The following is a 20594-nucleotide window of genomic DNA, read 5'->3' on the forward strand; positions in this document are numbered from 1 at the left end:
TGTGGGGAGGAGGGAGAGAGAAGGAAGAGGGAGACTGAGAGGACCAAGCAGGACCTCACTGTCCGTGTGGAGCCTAATGCAGGGCTTGAACCCATAAGCCAAGACCCCAGCCAAAGGCAAGAGCCGGACACTCAACTGACTGAGCCACCCAGGCGCCCCAAGAAATGTTTTTTAAAAGTCATCCGAATAGAAGTGGTCGTGGATGAAAATATGTGTTTACTTAAAGGAATGAGAAGTGCTTCAGGAGGTCCCAGGGTCCAGCTTTTCGGTGAGCGTCTCGAAACTGCCCGACGTCCACTTGGCCACGCGACCCCTCACTTGCCTTGTTGGGAAGAGTGGAGCCGAATGTTAGTCTCATCTCTGCCTTCCCCGTTTCCTCGGGATCTCACCTACGTCCGTACTCCCTTGCCCTCACCAAAAATACTGTCAAGCAGGTTTAATATTTTCTTCAAATTCTCTGCTTTCCTTATAACACGATATTTAGGTGACATAAAATTTGATACACTGAAAGTAGAAATCCCAGGGTTTCTTTATACCTCTTTACACACACATATATTAATACATATAATTTTTTTTAACTTTATTTATTCTGAGAGAGAAGAGACGGAAACAGCTGGAGTGGGGGAGGGACAGAGAGAGAACGCCAAGCAGACTCCATGCTGCCAGCGCAGAGCCCTGCACGGGGCTCAGTCCCGCGAAACCACAAGACCATGACCTGGGCCGAAATCAGGAGTCGGATGCTTAACCGGCTGAGCCACTCAGGCGCCCCCATATAGTAAACATTTTATACGATTCATCATTAAAAGTGAATTTGCCAAATTTTTAAAGATGCTATTACCTGTCTTGATAGAGTCTCAAATTTCAATATTCTTACAGACTGTTTTGTAAAGTGATCTGCTCTACAAAAATACAAAAGGAAGCAGTAACTCTAGCTGTTGAGGGCCCTTAGAGAACAAAATGTAGTTTTAGGTATCTACGTTAGAAATGTCATATTTGAGAGCAAGCATCTTTGGTAGCATTTTTTGTGATAAGTTGCATACATCAAATTTCTAATAAATTATTTTATTTCCATAGCAAATGATCACATATGATCTTCTCTTTTGAAAAATCCATATGGGGGATAAATCTTACTTTTCATTTAATTAAAATATGCAAATGTTCACATCTTCATTAATCATGAAAGATTGAGGGAGAGTGAGTTTTATATCAGAAACACATGTGACCTAACTTTGAGTCTGGGATTTGTACCTCTGCTAGTAGAATCTAAGCCTTTCTACTCCTCAATTCCCCTGCCAATAAAAGGAGATGAGTAATATCTAATTTGTAGATCTGTGATAAGAATTTAAAGAATTTAGGAAAAGTACAGTATATGACAGGCACTCAGCTAATTAATTAAAGCCTGGGGCTATAATTCATAATACGCGTCCCTATACAGATGATGGATAAAATTCAGCAACTCTAAACATCAGAGCCTGAGTGAGTCATGTCGTTAATTTATTCATCCATTCATTTTGAATGCCAGCCTTAGTCAATGTCAATTCCAGTCCCTGCACAGTGAGATTTGGTGTGTCTGAAATGTTCTGCTATTCACGTGTCTGACTCTGTCTTCCCTGAACATCTTTAAATAGCAGCCTCCCTGCCATTCTCTGTCCCCGTACCTTGTTTGTCACTCACCTGATACTTCCCACTCTATTTGCTTATCTTTGTTACATGTTCTCACCGTGAAAATGTAAACTTTACAAGGACCCGAGCTTGTTTATTTTGTTTATGGTTTATAACTTGAATTGTGTCAAACACAATCTATGTACCAAGGAGAATAAGAAATATTTTTGAGAATTAAAAAACTATGCCCTTAGTAAAAAATATTCTTTTATAATATCCTTTAGTGGTAGAATGCTGTTTTGTATTTGTGGATGCATATTTTTTCCTTATTTTTGTTTAAAATATTTTACCATTTTAAGTAATGCTAAACTAAACATTTTCATACATAAATGTTATTGACTAAGTCTAATTATCTCTTTAGGATGATAAGAATTCTCAATTATAGTGTCTCTTCACATTTTTATTCATTTATTTTTATTCTGAGAGAGAAAGCATACACTAGCGAGAGCAGCAGAGGAAGACAGAGAGGAGAAGAGAGAGAGATGGAGAATCTTAAGCTGGCTCCACACTCAGCATGGATCCTGATGATGGGCTCGATCCCATGACCCTGGGATCATGACATGAGCTGAAATCAAGAGGTGGATGCTCATCCGATGAAGCCACCCAGATGCCCCACTTTACATGGTTTTATAACTTAACAGTTTCTTCAGATAAATGCTCATATCTGGAGTAACTTGACCATGGCCAAGACCAAGACTATAACTGACCATGACTTTTATCTTCCACATTGCAGGTTTTTGGAGTGAGCCACAAATGGGTCATCAAATAAAAATACTAATCGTTTGAGTATTTACTAGCCAGTATATTCTAGCTGCTGAGTACTAGTTGTTAATTTCTTAATCTACAACATGAAGATTTAGATTATTTCAAGGATTAAATATCTCAAGATGAACTGATTAAGTGCCTGGCAGTAACCAGTCAATGAAGAGTAGCCATGATTGTTAAGTCAAAAGTGTAAATTCAGTTAAAAATGCAACGAATTCCCAAGTTTCTGCTGTCTTCACTTTATAAATAGCAGGGGTTAAAATCAGGAAGAACTAAGTGGATATATATTTTTAAGTTTTGTTAATGTTTACTTATTTTTGTTTTAAATAATTTTTTTTAATGTTTTATTTATTTCTGAGGGAGAGAGAGAGAGAACAGGGGAGGGTCAGAGAGAGAGGGAGACACAGAATCTGAAGCAGGCTCCAGGCTATGAGCTGACAGCAAAGAGCCTGACGTGGGGCTCGAACCCACGAACCGTGAGATCATGACCTGAGCCGAAGTCAGATGCTTAACTGACTAAGCCACTCAGGTGTCCCTCATGGATATATTGTTTAAAGATAACATATTAGGAAAAGATACAGTAACTTTTATCACTAGTATATGCAGCTATAAAATAGGATATTTTTTAACATTTATTTATTTTTGAGAGACAGAGAGAGACTAAGCATGAGCAAGAGAGGGGCAGACAGAGAGGGAGACACAGAATCTGAAGCAGGCTCCAGGCTCTGAACTGTCCGCACAGAATCCAATGTGGGGCTCGAACCCATGAACTGTGAGATCATGACCTGAGCCAAGGTCAGACACTTTACCGACTGAGCCACCTAGGCACCCCTGCAGCTCTAAAATAGAAAAGCAATTATTTATGGTATGCACTTTATCTCCATAATTAGCAACTGTATTAGGAGTATGTCATCAAACTCCTGCCTTGGATTATTTAATTAACACTCAATGAGGCTATATCTCTACAGAAATAGCTATGAGGAATAGTTATAACTCAAAGCTTATCTGTTCCTAATGAACTGTAACTACTTCTAAACAATTTCCCTAAAAAGAGTCTAGTTGCTAAATATTGATCTTAAAAGTTAAAGCTCAAAGTTTACCGACTTACAAGGAAACTGTTACCATGTAACCTTAACGGTGAACTGGTAACAGGCAATGCTGAAAAATACTGAGAATAATTTGTTAATACGAATCCTGTCCTGTGGCGCAAATATGACTATGCTGAAGTATTCCTTGTACTTTGGGACAACTATTATCTAGTTATAATAAAACTATAAATAATATAACATAACAGCATAACATAATAGAAATTTTTTTCCAGTTAACACGTATAAGTCAACATCTAGTGATGAGAGTTTGTATTTATGGGGCACCCGGGTGGCTCAGTTGGTTAAGCGCCTGACTTTGGCTCAGGTGGTGATCTCACGGTTCATGAGGTCGAGCCCCACATCGGGCTTTCTGCTGTGAGCGGTGAGCCTGGTGTGGATCCTCTGTCTCTTTCTCTGTCTCTCTGCCCCTCCCCTGCTCGCTCACTCTCTCAATATAAATAAATAAACATTAAAAATTTTTTTAAAAAACTGTGAAGGACTATATTTAGATGCAGCTTCAGAACAGTAGTGCTGATAGGATTATTCCTAGGTCTCCCAAGGGTATATTAGAGGATGGGAGGGAAAGAAGACGGTGGCATTTGGACTTGGGAGAATGACAGCCTAACACTGGCTTCGCACCTAAAAGCAGTCAGTCCTTCAACAAACGTTCTCATGTTTAGTGGCTCTGAATTTTTCCATCTTTAAAGTGACGAGTTTAAACTGTACGGCGGAAAGTCCTTTTCAACTGTTAACATGCAGTGACTAGGACCAAACCCCAAAGAGTTTGTATTCACTGATTTTTTTTTTTTTTTTTTTTTTTTTAGGTTCTTGTGAAAGTATCAGAGACCTGGAATGTGCACATATTTTGACCAGGGAATACAGATCATCCACGTCAGTCAGGACGTTTAGTGGGCGGCGCAGGCACGGGAGGACCCCACCTGCGGCATCTCGACACAGCTGACAGCCGGGCGCCTCCCGCGTGGCCCCCGGGCGGCCGTCCGGGGCAGCGCCCACGCCTCGCGGAGGGAGCCGACACTGAGGCCCCGGCGGCTTCCTAATTTCTTCATTTTTTAGTCTAACCAGTTTTATGCTTCGAAGGGCTGCATCTTGCGTCACAGGCTTGAGAGAACATGAGGATTAGCCAGGCCGCTCATCCCGCGGTGCACTGGGCAGAAGGGGGTCCTCGCGAGTCGGGGAGATGCGGGCCGAGACGGGGTTAACCGAGGGCAGGTGTGTGAAGGGAACCCCTACCTCATGGAACAGAAGGAGGTCAAAGTGGGGAGCTGGGCAGCGTGGGCAAAGGGCCGCCTGACGGGAGTGGGGTTCCGCAAGAGAAGCGGGCAGGGGGTGAGGAGGAGAGGGGGCAGGAGGGGGACAGCGGGTCCCGCGCGGCATGTGGACGGCAACGGTCGCAAGGTGGTGTTGGACCTGGCGCAGAGCGCGCAGCCTCGAGACTGGCATGAAGAATGATTTAGCAACAGCGTGTTAGAGCCCTGCGGAGAGAAGGGACTAGAATGTAGAAAGCCAACAACGAGTAAATTATTGGGTTTTATATCTTAGGTGGCTGGGAATTCTAGAAAGACTCTGGAGTGACAAAGGCGGCAAAACAAAACAAAACAAAAACAGAGAAAATTAAAACTATGTCTTACGGAATGTTAGATTTTGTAACCAGGAGGTACAGAGGGATGACCACACTTTGGAATTAGAGTACATGTCAGAGATGATCCCTTAGTTCGTGAGAACAGTGAAACAGAAGAGAAACTATCACAAGTTCTCACTTAGCTCGTTATTCACAGACCTGGAGTAAGAATAGATCTTCTGACATGAAATTCTCACACACACACACACACACACACACACACACACACCCCTATACTAGGTCATGACCTCTCTTGGAAATTGCACATTACCAGAGGATTTATTTGGATACACTTTGGGCGATATAAGAAAATACCATCATGGTGTATCCCAAAATGTTGAAAAAAAAACAGACAATATGGAGAAAATGGGTGCACAAGCCTCAATTTTGCCAAACAAACTTGGAAATGGTGGAAAGAACGCCATATCCTACTTTATTCATTCGATATAAACTTGCCTCATATATTTTGCTGGGAGATGAGGTTATACCAATGACAAATACTTTGTTCCTAATGTCAAGGCATTCATTACCCAGTGGTGCAGACAAATGTGAAAATGGATAATGTTAACATGGGGTCATAAACTCCATGATAACATTGTGCACAGCAAGCTACACAAACGCCAAGAAAGGGCAAATTTACATGGTTTTGTTTAGTCAGAGAAGATCTTCTGGAGGAGAAAATATTTGAAAATGAAGAGCCGGAATGATTTCAGCCAGGACAGAGAGGAGGGAGGTTTCTCAGGCTAAAGGCAGCTTTGGGAAGAGCATGTATCAGTGTGTAAATTACTAGTTCTGTAGGGCAGGGTGTTGGAGGGGTGAGGCTGGGAGTGGAGGCTGGAGAAAGGGGAAGATCACATCGTGAAGAGTTGCATCTGCAGCTCTACTGCCTTCACCACACTCAGGGCCAGTCGATGAGGCGCTGACCGGGGACGCTGAGTAAGACAGTGATGGTCGATCTGTGTGTCAGATGCTCCTCCGACACTGATGTAGGCAACCGTCCGGGGTCTGGGAGACTGGGTAGTGAGCAGTTTCAGACCTCCAAAAGAACAATAAAAGAGAGGTCTGACAAGCGAGTTGTGGAGACTAAGGGTAAGGCTGGAGGAATTACTGTACAATTATTACTGAAAACCAATTAACCATGCATATGTGGATCTATTTTCTCATTTCTGTCTTCCATCTACCTAGATGTTTATCCTTATGTTAATACCATACTCTCTGGATTACAGTGCCTTTAAATAAGCACTGAGACCAGGTAATGTGATGTTGAGTTTCTTGTAAAAAAATATTTTATCCAGTATGAAAATCTGTTTTTTAATCACCTAAAAGTATAAAAAGGAAAATGAAAATCACACAAACTTTGTAACAATAATTATTATTATTTTAGTTTTTATGTTTAAACTTTTAGCGTTTATTTATTTTTTGAGAGCAATAGAGTGTGAGCAGGGGAGGGGCAGAGAGAGAGGGAGACACAGAATCTGAAGCAGCTCCAGGCTCTGAGCTGTCAGCAGAGCCCAACGTGGGGCTCGAACCCACAAGCTGCGAGATCATGACCTGAGCTGAAGTCGGACGCTTAACTGACTAAGCCACCCAGGAGCTCCAACAATTATTATTAACAAGTAGGTATAGAATCTTGTTATTTTTATTTTATAATGTTTATAAAACTATTATCCTAATATATATAAAATACAGTAGCTTGACTTTGTTATATAACACCATGAACAATTTATCATGTTTGGACTTATTATCTTTATTATTATTATATTTTATTTTGGGGGGGAGTGTGTATGTGTACACATGCTTGTGAGTGGGGGAACAGCAGAGAGAGGGAAAGAGGATCTTAAACAGGCTCCATGCACAGCCCAGAACCCAACATGGGGCTTGATCCCATGACCATGAGCTCATGACCTAAGTCAAAATCGAGAGTCGGAAGTTTAACCAACTGAGCCAACCAGACATCCCTGAAATTATTTTTTTTTAATTTTTTTTAAATTTTTATTTATTTCTAGGAGAGAGAAAGAGACAGCGTGAGCAGGGGAGGGTCAGAGAGAGAGGGAGATACAGACTCTGAAATAGGCTCCAGGCTCCGAGCTGGCTGTCAGCACAGAGCCCGATGCAGAGCTCGAACCCACGAACTGCGAGATCATGACCTAAGCGAAAGTCAGACGCTTAACCGACTAAGCCACCCAGGTGCCCCGTCCCTGAAAATATTTTAATGAGTATTTCACTGTGTAGAAATCTGATATTATGAGCCAGTATTGAACATTTATGTTGATTTCCATTTTGGGTAAATTAATAATATGGTTGACAAGCTCTGTTTTCCATAATTCTTTGTTTACATTTCTGGTTACTCCCTACAGCTTAATTCCAAAAAGTAGAAATACTGGGTCATAGACTATGAAAACTGTTAAGACCCTGCCCCCCTCAAATATTTATCCACAAATGGAAACGAGGATAGAAATGGAAATACATTGCTCTACATTCTTCACCAAATTTACATTCTTATCAGACATATATAGAGTGCTCATTTTCTCTAATTCTTGCAAAAGCTGAATTAAATTTTTAATCTTTGCCAATTTGATGGACAAAAATGAAACCTCATTATGACTATGAAAACCTTACTTTGATTACTAGTGAGGCTGAATGTTTTATAACCTAATTGGCTATTTGCATTTTTTCCGTGGATTAACTACTGACGCACATTGGCAGTTCTTCTTTTGAGTATTCATAAGTTCTTAATGATGTGAAAAAAGTTTTTGGTGTTGTTTGCAACAGATTCTGCACATTAACCAACACACATACTAACTTACGCAAACATTACTATATTTCTCTGGACTTTTAATTTTATTTATGGTCACTTTTAAAGACATTTAAAAATATGTATGTTGCCAAATTGGTCAGTATTTCATGTTGTTCTTATTTTCCACTTGTGTCCATTTTATCTTCCATTTTGTGTACTTAAAACAGTTATTCTAAACCCAGTGGTCAGAAATTCATTCATATGTGTAAAGTTATAACTTTTTTTTTGAAAATTTTAACCATGTGATGTGATGATTTTTATTAGTGTAACTTTACACTATGGTTTAGTATCTAGAAGGGCAGGAAATTCTTATCTGTTACTTAGAAACAATATTTCTAGACGTTCTATGATCTTTCAATTAAAAACAAGAAAAAGAGGGAGGAAACCCTGAAATAACTCACAAGCTCGTGTTTAACCTATAAATTAAACTGGGGAGAGCTGTCATTTAAAAACAGTCTTTCTCTCCTGGACTTTATTCAAGTCTTCTCTTACTTTTCTCAGTAATGGTTTAAAATAATTTAATCTTTCATAGAGATCTTTAATTGTTCATTGTAATTTCTATATATTTTATGTGGCCTAGAATTGTTGTTTTAATTTTTGCCCTCTGACACTTCTGTTTTTAAAACAGAGGTATTTTACTGACCAATAGAATTGTATATGCTAAAATGTATTTCTTGAAAATACAGTTCTCTGTCAGATTATTCTTTTGGACCTTAGAAATCAGTCTTTACCCTTCTTTGTGATATCAGACATTTTTAGACTTGGTGCAACAAACTCTTGCTTAATGGGAAAAATAGCCATCGTTTACTTGAGTCACAGGGAACATCTGGATTTGAAAACTTATTTCTAGTCTGACCGTAAACCCAACGCACAGATACACCAAGGTCCCAGCAGTAGAACAGGGACTGTAGGTCCGTGGCTTTCCCACGTGGAGACCAGAATAACAGAAGAAATGGTCCCAGCCGTACGAAGGAGGCAAGTAATGAACAGCCTGCACAGCTTCAGTGAGGTTTGCAAATGGCGGCTTTGGGCATACGGCATAAACAAGGGTATGCTGTTGGACCTTCCACAAATTCTGTCATTGTATTTTTTAATAATTACAACACATACCTCTTTGTCTTTTCTTATCATTTCCTGGATCTCTATTTTTTTAAATTTTTTTAAATTTAAAATTTTTTAAAATTTATTCTAGGAGAGACAGAGACAGCGTGAGCAGGGGAGGGTCAGAGAGAGAGGGAGCCACAGACTGAAACAGGCTCCAGGCTCCGAGCTGGCAGTCAGCACAGAGCCCGACGCGGGGCTCGAACCCACAAACCGCGAGATCATGACCTAAGCGAAAGTCGGACGCTTAACCGACTAAGCCACCAAGGCGTCCCTCCTGGATCTCTTTACCCACAGTTCTAAGATCTCAGTTTTAGTTTAGTGAACGGTAGCATCAAGAAATGTCTGTATTAACAGGATCAATGCATACTGTTGAGAACTTTGGAATATATCGAGTGGTTAGCAGGGCTCTAATTTCAAGAACAGAGGCACTATCAAAGTATATGTGACCTGATGAGCTTGACCAGCTTAGTATCTAGAAATTAAAACTTTGTCACAAGAGTAGATACTAAATTCTCTCTGAGCGTGCACTCCCTGGAATTTCAAACCGGGAAGAGAAAAAAAAAATTCTTCTCTATATACAGAATAAAAACATAGAAAATATACTGCTCAGGAAGCAGTAAGATAGATTTTATAATCTGTACTTAATTCAGGGAGCTTGCTAAGATCTCTAGGTATTTTCAAGTATAGTTAAGTTTTAGATAGATATGTGGCATTGCACCACTTTATAAATAATGTTTGGTGTACATTTTTAATAAATCATATTTTCTCCTTGTTGATTTCTAAACCTCTCCATTTCCACACTTCACTAGAGTGCTTCACATGAGTTTAGTGAAAGGCTAGCAGACAATGAGCACTGTATCACTACTGATACATATATGTTCAAGAATTTTGCCTGAGTGTGTATCAATCTGGATGAAGAGTATAAAATAATAATATAAAAAAGAACTACATTTGGTCTCCATCTTCAGACTTAGTCACTGAAATCATCGTTGTATTCCTCATTTGTGATCTGTGATTATATACATATTTTTACCACATTATTGCTCATTTGGTAACTCCTCTTTGTTTTATATTTCAAAGTTTTCATCTTAATCAAGTTTCACTGACCGTTGTCTTAATAACAAAGATGCTTTGCACTGAGGAAGCAAATTCAAAAATGGTAACGCCATTGTGATCCAGAGTTCAAGGTGATATGGCTTTATTCAGGGCGAAGTGTGAGTGAAGAAGAAACTGAAGGTCTGAGAACGTTTTGCAGCCGCTTCTTCAAAAAGCCAAATTTGAGATAAATCAAACGTTTAAAATGTAAGATATTCCATATTGGTGAATAGTCACTTTTGCTCAAAATATGAAAAATTAATGTTTCTGTCAAGGAGCAGCCAGATCTAGGATTTGGACAATAAGCTACTTTAAATAAACTATTTTAAATTTTAGAAATATTTTCCCCATTCATCTTAATACTAATTTAAGATCCCAAAGTACTTGTAGATTTGGATGAACATTGTCTGTAAAACTTACAAATGTGGGTAAATATTTTTAAGCCTGTAGCATTTTCTTGATATATTGGTAACTCCTATGAAGTTACCAATCACATCAACATCTACCACCTCAGTGGTTTTAAATTTACTGTGTTTACTGAAAAATTGTTCAAATAGGAAAAACTTTATTGTACATTTATTCTGAACAAAATATGATGCAACTCCACTGACTAAAAGCAACGAAGAAAATTAGTTGATTTAAATGGATGTTATTCTCTCATTAAATTACATAAAAAATGCTAGACAGTAATTATTGCTCTATCTAAAAGTAGCTTTTTGTGAGAAAGGTGGACCCAACAAAGGGGTCTCCTTAACATATAAAGGGTGAGGAACTGGGACGGCTACTACTCTAAGAGATCCTCTTGACTAAGAACCTTGAGACAGAGATCTCACAAGTGGCTGACAGGACGCAATCTTTCAATGTTTATATTTTCTCCAGAGATTCCGGTGATTCATTTTTTTAAGGATCTCCCTCATGTGTGCCTGTGTGCATGCATGTACACACACACACACACACACACACACACACACACACACCCCCCTTGCTGTTTCCAGTCTTTCTACCACATACTAGCCAAGCAAGCAATCTAGGCTTTCTGAGTTTTGAAAAGGATTATTTTCACATGAGCAATAAATGCTTACTATATCATTTGGGTGTGCTGGATCGCATTTTAAATGTAACTATCTCAAAGTATCATTATTAACAAGTAGTGCAAATGTATCACTATGTGATTAATAAAACCTTTACTGTATGCCAGGCAATGTACTAGGTATTTCATAGCCATGGTTTCCTTCAATACATAGAACAAACCTACAGGGTAGGGTTACAATGCCCCTTATACCTATGAGGAAATTGAAGCTCAGACAAGAGTCAGCACAGCCATACAGTTAGCACACTGCAGAGCAAGAATCTTTCTCTATCAAAGTCGGCCTGCTTGAACTGTATGGTCAATCTGTCTTTGACACTGTAACGTATTTGGTAAGACTGACGTGGTCCATCGCTGCCCTCTTAATAGCTTTCTTTTGTCCCATTTATTCATTAAAAAAACATATTGAATGCCTCCAATATTCCAGGCACTATTTTGGGAGCTCTAAATAATGAACACAAGTGAATGCAACACACATAATCCTTGATCTTACAGAGGGTTTGGCTGAATGAGAATATGTGGTAAACAAATTATCACTGGGATAAATATATAATAATAAGATGTATTATGCTATTTCTGAAGAATGACACGTTTTGAGACTGTAATTTCGGAACTAACACTCTTAAGAGAAGTCTTCTTTGAGGAAGTAACATTGACGATGAGTCCCATGCAGTGAGCTGTCCAGATGAACAGGAAAGCATTTCTAGATGCGAGGACAGGCACATTCACACGCTCTGTCCAGGGACAGTGGCTGGCCCCGAGTGAGCAAGAGGCTGGCGGGAGCTGTCTGACGTAGAACCTTGTGGACTTTAAGAACTCTAACCTTTAATTCTCCCCATTTTGTTTACTGAAACGCTCTGTGTCCTTCCTGGCCTTGATGATGTCGATCCTGCTCCATGGGATGTTTATGCCCACTCAGGCCCATGCCAACCTCTCCTTTCTCTGACGGCTGTGCACACATCAGCACGAGCCAAAATGCTCACCACGGCGATGCCAGAGCTCCTGAGGAGCATCACACAGGGAGAATGAGTCAATACTCTGTGGACTTAGATGTGAATTTTGAATTTTGTCCTCCTCTCATGATGGAAAGGACTGAATACAGTTAATAGTCATACGTTTCCTAGAAACCAAAGATGATTTATATGGAATCGGTGCCTGGCTTCAGTAACAGATCTGAATTCCAGAAGCGAAAGCGAGTGGAATAAATAACACTGAAATGCTATGTAAATGTGACATATTATATTTAAGAACAAAGCAAAGGATATATTGTTATTGATAAGTGAGAATTAGCAAACAGTTTCACATCATAATGTTGTGAAGTTAATGTGTAAATATGATGTGCTTCAGTAAAACTAATTCATGCTGCAAAGCTGAGAAAGAGAATTTTGGATCTTCCTTTATATAGGAATAACTCTCAAAAGAGCAAAGGCACAAATAAGTAACCCAGGCCAAACTTAGAAGGTTTGCTTTTGCAAAAATGAGCTTTAAAACCGACAGCAGATCATAGTCATAGGCACTTTTCATGGAAGGCGAAACAATAGAAATTAAAACTTCTGGAATTCTTTTGTTTCTCTGCCAAATATTTTGACAGTTAAGATGACCAAAAAAAAAAAAAAAAAGCCTCTCGAATTTAAGTTTATGATGAAAATATTTTTTTAAATTTTTTAATGTTTTTATTTATTTCTGAGAGAGAGAGACAGCGTGAGCAGGGGAGGGTCAGAGAGAGAGGAACACACAGAATCCAAAACAGGCTCTAGGCTCTGAGCTGTCAGCACAGAGCCTGACACGGGGCTCGAACCCACAAACCGTGAGATCATGATCTGAGCCAAAGTCAGATGCTTAACCGACTGAGCCACCCAGGTGCCCTTATGATGAGAATATTATCAAATAATTGCCTTCAGCGGTGTTTTCCCCCTACCCACTATTCTAGCTATTTCATAATTCTTAGTTTCACTGACAACCAACTCCCTGGAGTTGGAGACGATTGGAAAATAACTTCTCATCTTCTGCTCATATCCCGAAGAATCTTAGAACAAGAGTATTCCTTCAGCCCCTTCTAAGTAAGCAGGCATCTTATGACTATAACAGCTTTTTAAAGCTTCTATTTAACAATTTTTGCATTCTATTTACTGGCAATGTGTGCAGTCCCTGTAATTTCTGAGTTTATGATACTTTCTTGGTTCGTTTCACTGAATTATAAGTGTATTATGAAAACGATCATGATGTGAATTCAAAATTTATGACCAATCAGAAGATTCTATCAAATTAGACATAATGCTCGTTCCCTCCCAAAATAATACTGCCATTTAATTTAGCCACTTAGAATACAGCAACTGCTGGATTTTAGCTGATATTAATGCAACGTCCTATCTCTCTGAAATCCATTGCTGGTTGCCTCAGACTTATTGAGTCTCTTGGTGGAACCTTACGAACATGTCTCAGTTTCCGTGTGCCAGTGATTCGGGGCCTTCCTCCTCCTCAAGCTCCCCATACTAGTGATTAATCTGCAGTCACCTCTCTCTGCATCTCTGAAGTCCCTATCAAAACATACCTGTGTCTCATTTCCTAGGCAGGAAATAACCTGATAAATGACTGATAAACAACCTGACATGGGGTGATGGCTTCAAGAAAGTGGTAAGTCAAAATGGGAGGGTATTTGGGAAGATATCCTTTGAAGGTGTGCAACTCAGATACTTACACATGCTATTTATTTACTCCCTTTATTTGCATGTGCCAGCGGTTCCCCTGAGAGAGTACTAGTTGAGCATCTTTGGAATAATCTTCTTATGTCACGTCTTCCATAGAAGACAAATGTGACAAATCTTCCTATGTCATGACTTCAGCAGTCATCACTGAAGGGATGGCTTTCCACTTGGAAAAGAGACAGGTTGAGAACCCATCAAAACCTACCCTTTAATATGGTAGAAATGGTCTCTCTGGAGCGCATTCCAGATTCTGGGTAGTTGTTCTGAGTACCTGTGAAGATCACTCAACTTAGTGGATTCTAACATTGGCCGCACGACCACTGCTTGCTTTGCCTGGATCTTTTGTCAAAATATACACAGGTATATGTCCAAGGTACTGGGACAGAGAGAAATGTATACACACCATGCCTGCGCTGGGGGGTTTTTTGGTCTAGTGAAGAGAAGTGATATATAAACAGATAGTTTTATCATAACCTGGAAAGTACAGTGCAGTGATTAAAATGGTACAGGGTACAAAGGGAGCTTAGAGTGGGGAGAATCACACTTGCTGTTGCAATTACTCAGTGACACTTTTGAAATAGATGCAACATGCAAAATTACCCTGAACTTTACGTACCAGAAGAATCCTATAAAAAGCCAATATATTGTTAATTATCGTCCACCATGTAGACACACGTTCTGGGTTCTGTAATACATAAGGTGCCTGGCAGAGGTCATTCAAATTGGGCAATGGTTTCTCTTATTTTCCTTACTAATTCTAGGCGGACTCCTGAGAGGATGGCTTTGAAAAACATTTCGTTTTGATCCTGTCAGTTGTGATTACAGGGCTGCTTTAATCACAAAGTACTGCAAAAATTAAAAAAGAGAGAAATACGCTGCCTGTTATTTAAGAGTTAAAATTGTTATTTAACTATGAGAAATGATTTTATGACAAGCATCATTTCAAAAAAGCTGCAAAGTGCTCAAGATTCCTCTCCATGGGATTCTATATCGCATCTTGACAAGTCAGCCCTTCTGCAACCCCACCCGAAGCTGTGCTAATGGTGATCAAAACCTTATTCATCAAAACTTTAACAGCAGAATGTCTCTCTGGCCTCTTGAGTTATTGTTCTGCAAGGTGCATTAAGCTTAGTACTCATTACTATCTACTTGACTTGTTACATTATTGTCTAGTAAAATCGGATCTTCATCAAACTTGATGAAATGGGTATGCCATTCATTCAACAAATATTTATGGAGAGATGTCTGTGCGTAAGACTGTGTGCTGATCGCTGCACATAAAACATGGCCTCTGCCATCGTGAAACTTGTGACACATATGAGGATAGGACAGGGCGGGTGCTAGGGGAGAGAAACGTGAAAGGCACTGAGGGCAGAGAAACGGGCATTAAAATTAGCCTGGAATGGCTGGAAACACTTCTCAAAAAAAGTGGCACTTGTGCTCTATCCTGTCTAAAGCATATAATTTGGTTGGATGAGAACATGGGCAGGGTTTTCCGCTTGAAATAAAATATACAGTTTTGTCCCTTATTAGCATGGCCAATGAAGGGCCGATGATGGATTGAATGCACTTTGCATATATTTTAATCCACGTGGGAAAGGAAAAATAAAATCACTTTATAACCTACTGCACTGCATATTTTAAATTACGGAGTCAAAATAAATATGTCACTGTAGGCCGCGCGGCCGGCTGGCATCTGGGACATGGAGTGGCACCAGAGCTGAGTCTTCCCATACGTATCTGAGTCTATTTTGGTCTCTATTAGGCAATCAGCAAAGTGAATTGCTATGGATCTGCACAGATAAGGATGAAAGTGCAATATATAGTCCTTATCTTTCCTGACCATAGCCATTGTTCTTTGCTAGGTCTTGGTCTCTTTCTATAGGGGTTTTCTAGAAGGTGAGCATGAAGGATTAATTGGCTGAGGTAGGAGGCATGGAGGAAATGAAATGCAATGCTGCTTAAGACAGGATTAAACAGCTGTAAAGAACTCACATTTCCTCTTGCCCACAGAACTCAGATTATTCATTCATTTAATAGATTCATTTCAAAAACTTTCAAGGGGTATCTACTGCAATGGCCAGACCCTCTGCTGACATTCGCAGATGAATCAGACGTTGCCTCTGCTGCCCTGGCGCTCGTGGGGTAGCAGAGAGACCTAAACCCACAGACTCGGGTGTGAGAGAATGTCAGGAGCTAAGGGACTAACGTATGCAGGGGATGGATGAGCTGGAGCGAGGAATGAAGCCTTCTGGCAGGAGGTGAGGCCTGAAGGGCTTGTTGAAGGGGCCAGAGAGTGAGTAGGGGCTCAAGAGGCAGGTGAGGGCATTCTGGACAGTGGCAAAGCAAGGGCAAAGTCCCAGGGGCACGTGTCAGCCTTGGTCGTGGGGTGTGCGTGAGAGTGGGGAGGGAAACCCTGCGCCAAAGGAGGAGTACTGAGAGCAGAGTCTGGAGAGGCGAGCTGAGCCTAGCAACTCCAAACGCCACACTCACGGCGCCTGGTATTAGCGTAGAAGGTGACGACGGGCATTAAAGCAGTTACAGTTCTAATTTTTCTTAAATAAAAACTTGTGGATCAGTGTTCGGAGCAGCGTTACTCACAATAGCCAAAAGGTAGACCTAGTACAAATGTCCCTCAGTTGATTAGTGAATGAACAAAGTGACCTATCCATGAAGAATTAGAACACTAGGCTAAGTGAGAGAAGCCAGACACAAAAGGGCAGAGACTGTATGATTTCATTTACATGAACGAGCCAGAATATATAGATCCATAGAGCCAGAAAACAGATTAGTGGTCAATACGTCCTGAGGGGGACAAAGGACGGGGATGGGCTGCTTAGTGGGTAAGGGTTTACTTTTGGGGTGAGAATTGCATTCTGGAGCTCGGTAGTGGGGAGGGTAGCACAAAAACGTGTGTGCGCTCAATGTCACTGAAGTGTACATTTTCAAACAGTTAAGATGGTAGATTGTACGGCATGCATATTTTACCACAATACAAAACATAAAATTTGAGCTTATAACTAAGGGAGGTGGAAGGAATCACGATGCCACTATAGGAAAGCAAAATGCGCCAGCCTGAGACATGTCCCGTTGGGATGTGGATTAGTTTAGGCTATTTTTTATAAAATGGAAGACTCAAGAAGTTTTTCTTCCTTGCCCCGCCCCCCCATGACTGCCCAAAAGAATTGATCTGGAGGACCTGTTCCAGGAAGAGAGCTGTCGCCAGAGAGAACTACAACATGATATGATCGGGGATGGTGGGCAGGGCGGCACCTGCCAGACCTGTGGCATCAAAGTTCTCTTTGTCTCACTGTTTCTGAGTGGCCCCAGCAAACATTTGTTTACCAAATATTTATTCTTTCTGTTTTCCCTATGAATTGCCTTTCTTCCTTTTTATTACTTTTTTTTTTTTACATTTATTTATTTTTGAGAGACAGAGAGAGATAGAGCACAAGTCGGGGAGAGGCAGAGAGAGAGTGAGAGACACAGAATCCAAAGCAGGCTCCAGGCTCCGAGCTGTCAGCACAGAGCCTGACACGGGGTCAGACTCACAAACCGTGAGACCATGACCTGAGCCAAAGTTGGATGCTTAATTGACTGAGCCACCCAGGCGCCCCTTGCCTTCCTTCCTTTAAAGCCCCAGATACCGACCCTCTTCTCCTCAGTCCAGAATGAGATGTATACCTCCTTTTGCCTGTTTTTGGAAGCTCTCACGTTTATGTGATTTTCCTATGTATATGTAATTAAATTTGATTTTCTCCTGTTAATCTGACTCAGGTCAATTTAATTCTTAGAACAGCCAGAAGAATCTGGAAGGACAGATGATAATTTCTCCTCCTCAATGCATGAACAGTGTGTTGTAGCTAGTGTACAGTTACAGGTGCCGGATTCAGCAGGGGGCGGGGGGAGAGGGGTGATGCGTGTTGTAACAAGCAGGCGGGCCACGCACTCCCAGTGGGCTTTCTACCAGGACGTGGAGGCCCTCTTCCGTACCCTTTGGACTCACTGTCCTGTGCTGGGAGAGCGACCCACTTGGGTACCTGGAAGGCACTCAAGAATCTGCGTGATCCTGCCAGAACACGGTCTCAGTGTTTACGGTGTCTTGAAATCATTACATTGTGAACCCAAACTCAACCTGTTTCCTTAAGTGGAAGTGGCCTTTCCTCATTCTCTCAAGAGGCTGTCTTCACCTTCCAGCTAAAGCAGGCTTACTTCCTCTCTCACATTATTAAGGCAGTATTAGGTTGCTTCACAGCTTGCTTCTTCTTCAAGGACACTACTTTCATAGCAATTCCTCTTGCGTTGTTAGTGTTTAATTTCCATTCCAGAAGAGTTTATACACTCTGGTTGGATTGTGCTAACACAATGTAATCAGTATAAACCATGCCAATCCTGTGAGCTGGTCAAACATATATTATCCTCAGATTTCCTAATGGAAAAATCAAGGCTCATAGGAGTTAAGCAGCATGGCATAAACAGCAGAGGACAGGGGCACCTGGGTGACTGAGTCAGTTAGGGGTCTGACTCGATTTCGGCACCATGATCTCATGGTTCATGAGACTGAGCTCCATGTCAGGCTCTGTGCTGGCAGTGTGGAGCCTGCTTGAGATTTTCTCTCTCTGCCCCTCTCCTGCTTGTGCACTCTCTATCTCTCAAAAATAAATAAACATTAAAGAGAGAGAGAGAGAGAGAGAGAGATAGCAGAGGACAGAGCCTGGACTCACATGCGGGTCTCCACATCCAAAGTAGAGATTAGTCATCCCTGAGCCTAATTCTGGGCTTTTCATCACAGGTGTCCATCAGCTTTAGACTTAATTTTGTAGAGTGACATTAAACTTATGCCCACCTCTTCCTTTCATCAGGCACCTCTTGCCCTTATTGCTAAGAGTCTGAACAGAAATGTGACCCACCATTGACCAGGTACTTAGAGCCTCACTCTTGGTTCCTCTCCTCTGGGTGATCTCATGCTTTGGGATCATAAGAACCCAGAGTGAAGGAGAGTTTGGAGCTCATCGTAAGGCCCTGCTGAGTTTTGAGAACCATCTGTGACTCTAGACGTGGTATAGTGTCGTTGTGGCATCATGTGTGATGCTGTGGGGGTGAGAAAAGGGTGAAGGTGCTGGTCATCACAGGAACAGCTTCCAGGCTGTAACACATGGCACGGTGACCAGAGTTAATAATACTGTATTGGAGATCTGCAAGTTGCTGAGAGTAGATATAAAAGTTCTCATCACAAGGAAAAAACTATTAACTTTGTGAGATGATGAATTGTAGCTAAACTTACTGTGGGGCTCATTCCACAACCACACATATATCAAATCACATTGTATAACTTGGACGAAGACAGTGTTAAAAAAAAATAAAAAGAATATACAACCCTACAAAGATGGTCTTATGGATTGCAATGTATTTTTAACCCACAAAATTGTGATTACTCTGCCTTCCATGAAACACTACTCTTTGGATTTATTATTTTTTCAAGTGGCCCCATCACATTCTCATATAACTTGAACAAGGAAAATATGGTAACTCAAGGTACTTGCTGAATGTTATCACCTGTGCTTATATGGTGAATGTCCTCTTCCTGCTATACTCACAAGTCTCAAGCCACTAAAACTAAATAAATTTTAAAAATTAAAAATACAGGGCACCTGGGTGGCTCAGTCGGTTAAGTGTCTGACTTCAGCTCAGGTCATGATCTCACAGTTCATGGGTTCAAGCCCCCCATCGGGCTCTGTGCTGACAGCTCGGAGCCTGGAGCCTGCTTCCGATTCTGTGTCTCCCTTTCTCTCTGTCCCTCCCCCGCTCGTGCTCTGTCTGTCTTTCTCTCTCAAAAATAAATAAACATTGAAAAAAATTAAAAATAAATCATGTATCTCTGGGTAGATGAGCAAGCCACTCCACACTTCTGGAAACTGGACTCGGTGACCTCTCGAAGGCATTGTGAGGTGTTTTGCCATTTTTATAGGAAATTAAACAGCATCATAAAGATTACAGAGTTAAGTGATAAAACAGAACTGGAACCTCGAGCTGCCTGGCGCCAAAGCCCATTTTCCTAACCACTGTTCCATGTAAGTATAATTATGTTGCAGATTTCATATAAGCATATTCCATGTAAGCGTAAGATTATAAAATTAACGAACGGTATCACAGAAGACTGTTCCAGCACGGATGGCTTCCCTGGCGGCTCCCGGAGCCCTGGGTTCTGGTGTTGATCGTGGGCCAGGCCCCACCCCAGGGGAGAGGCAAAGCTCCTGTGGGCGCAGCCTGTGAGAACAGGCGCCTTGACTCCTCCTGAGCACACGTCTTGATCTAGGTGCAGCCAGAGAGCGCAAAGGATGAACTACAGCGTATCCCAGGGCCCCTCCCCTGCGCAGGCGGGGGCAGGGGAAGGCGCTTCCAGTGAGCTGACGCCCCAGGCCGGTCCACCCTCTCCCCCACCCCCCGGAGGCCCCTCCTGCTGGGCAGAGCGCAGCTCTGCGTGATCTGCAGGCCCGGGACCCTCCGGGGACACCTGCGGCCTGGCCCGGTCCTCACCCGGGGGCCTCCGGGGGACACCTGCGGCCTGGCCCGGTCCTCACCCCGGGAGGACCTGCGGCCTGAAGCACGGCAGCTCAGTGGGCCTCCCGGGGGCTAATCCGGCTGCCGCTGG

General features: G+C 41.6%; 1 long non-coding RNA gene across 2 annotated transcripts; it reads left to right on the forward strand.

Annotated features, from left to right (window-relative positions):
• The first annotated feature begins 6684 nt into the window (after window positions 1-6684).
• Window positions 6685-16008, forward strand: LOC120246755. 2 transcript variants are annotated; one of them, XR_005532130.1, is made up of 4 exons: window positions 6685-6770; window positions 10136-10375; window positions 13807-13871; window positions 14704-16008. It is a non-coding gene; the product is annotated as an uncharacterized LOC120246755 (long non-coding RNA). The 2 variants fall into 2 exon arrangements; XR_005532129.1 differs by lacking the exon at window positions 6685-6770 and having other exon boundaries at window positions 9272-10375; window positions 14704-16007.
• Window positions 16009-20594: the final 4586 nt, after the last annotated feature.

The sequence above is a fragment of the Hyaena hyaena genome, unplaced genomic scaffold (genome assembly GCF_003009895.1).
Source record: "Hyaena hyaena isolate Hyena2069 unplaced genomic scaffold, ASM300989v1 scaffold_487, whole genome shotgun sequence".
NCBI classification, from domain to species: Eukaryota; Metazoa; Chordata; class Mammalia; order Carnivora; family Hyaenidae; genus Hyaena; species Hyaena hyaena.